The sequence below is a fragment of the Arachis hypogaea genome, chromosome 5 (genome assembly GCF_003086295.3).
Source record: "Arachis hypogaea cultivar Tifrunner chromosome 5, arahy.Tifrunner.gnm2.J5K5, whole genome shotgun sequence".
NCBI lineage: Eukaryota > Viridiplantae > Streptophyta > Magnoliopsida > Fabales > Fabaceae > Arachis > Arachis hypogaea.
In genome coordinates this window covers 98,510,602-98,512,861 of record NC_092040.1, presented here as the reverse complement: position 1 = coordinate 98,512,861, position 2,260 = coordinate 98,510,602, and positions in this window count along the sequence as shown.

Sequence of the window (2,260 nt, the reverse complement as noted above, 5' to 3'; positions counted from 1 at the left end):
ATTTAAATATTTATAAAATACGTATCTAATTAAGAGTTGCATAGTCAAATAATTTAAAAATTTGTATACTTCAAATAAATAACTTTTAATTTTAATATTTATTTTTTGCTTTGTCAGTCAAAAAATTTATCTCTGTAGCAATTTTTTATGACAATTTTTTATTTTGTCGATAAATTAGATACCTGATAGAATTCTTTATTATTGTCTCTTTATCTTTTCTACTACACTTTTTATTGTCTATTTTTTTTCTTTTCTACTCCATTCTTCACCATCTTTATTTTTAATTTTTTGACAGTCACTTCTACATGAAATTCCACTTCTATTATACTATCACATAATTAAATATTTTGATGATTTGGATATAAATGTGATTGAATAATGATATAAAAGTATATTATTGAAGTTAAAATAAATCTATATATTGATTTAAAATACCATAGCTTATAACATAATATCAACATATAAAATTTTTACGTTTTTTTGTTAGAATGGTCTCTTTAAAAAAATTACATAAATAAGCCTCATCAAAAATATTTATTGAGTTAAAACACGTTTTTTAAACTGAGACTAAGATAAGAAAGTAATAGTTCTCTCTTCCCCTCCCCCTCTCCCGCACGCGTGCACAAAAAAAAAACACAAAATCTCCCTAAAGGTTGCCGCCGTCACCTCAATCTGAACTGCATTGGCCTTCCTCTACTCCCCTCCTTTTAATCTCTTCTTCTCTTCTTCTTCTCTTTCTGTTCTCCTTTACCAACTATCACATTCTTTGTTTTACAGTTATAATTTCATTTTTCCTCTTAATTTGTCACATCTCCACCACCATCTCCATTCTCCCACCATCCACACTTTCGTCGCCGCCTCTCCCTCCCTTTTTCCTCGCGCCTCTTTTTCTGGATATAGTTTCTATTCTTATTTTTGTTTTTCCTTTTAGAGATTTAAATCTGAGATCCAGATCTAAATCTATAATAATCTCTTTGTGGTTATTTTCTCTCTTTTGTGGTGTATTATTAGTTTCTTTTTATGATATTTTAAAAATAGTGTTACAGATATGAGATAAAGATGTAACAAAAAAAACTTTTTGTTTATAGAAATATTTTCAGATTTAAAAAGCTTTTAGATTTATTTGAAAAAGAAAAAAGGATATTTTTCTGAATTGCAGTATTTTTTATATAATTTTAAAAACAATAAAGATTGTAATTTATCTCTTTTTTTATTTTATAAGATTCTTTATAATCAAACTTTATGCCTCTTCTCAAATAATAATTTAACATAAAATTTATTATTTTTTATCTTAATTTTAAATTTTATATATTTTTTTGCAATTTATAAGTATCATTCAACTATTTTTTCACATGAAAGTTTTTTTTCAATAAAAAAAAATTCATTGAATTTGAAGGTGATGATTGAAATTTTCATAGAATATTATATTGTTCTCCACCTATATCCTCATATCAACATCATTTTAAATGTGTCTGGTAATATAATACATTCAAAGTATCAGTAGGTAAATTAAAGGTGAAAGTGGTAAAATATAAGTCCAAATTCAGACATTAAAAATTATTTTTAAGATAAAAATACAAAAGATAAGAGGGAACAGAGTATAGTAAATATGTTTTTTTTTTCAGAAATTGAGGCACATATTTTATAAACTTCTGACAGAGATTGGGGCATATATTTTATAAACTTCTAACAGAAAATATAGTAAATATATAATATTTTTCAGACAAAATATTTTTATTTTTATATGTATTTCTATAATCAAATGAATTTTTGTATTTTTTGTGTTTTTGTGTTTTTTTTTCGCTTTTAAATAATATCTAAATGCTGCTGCCTAACATAATGTATATACATATACACGCGTATATGTTATATTATATATAAAGAAGTTTTAGGTGATCAAAACTTTTTATTTATTTTTTTTAATTTTTGTTTTATTTTTGAATTAATATTCGTCAACTCTTTGTTTTTAAACAGTAAAAATATTGGTTTTCTAGCATTTTCTTTATATATTGTACGAAAATTTCAAAAATTTTGAAAATTAATAAGAATTTTTAAAAGGATGCATATAATGTAAAAACTAAATACCCTAAATGATCATCATGCATATATTAGTATTTAGTAGTAATTTTTTTTTTTTACTACATACTTATTGCGGCCAGTGGTCCCACTTGTGTTTAACTTTAATTTGCTGTATTAAACATACTATCCTTAATAATATAATTAATGTTAATAAAAAAGATCATATTGAAGAGTTGGAACA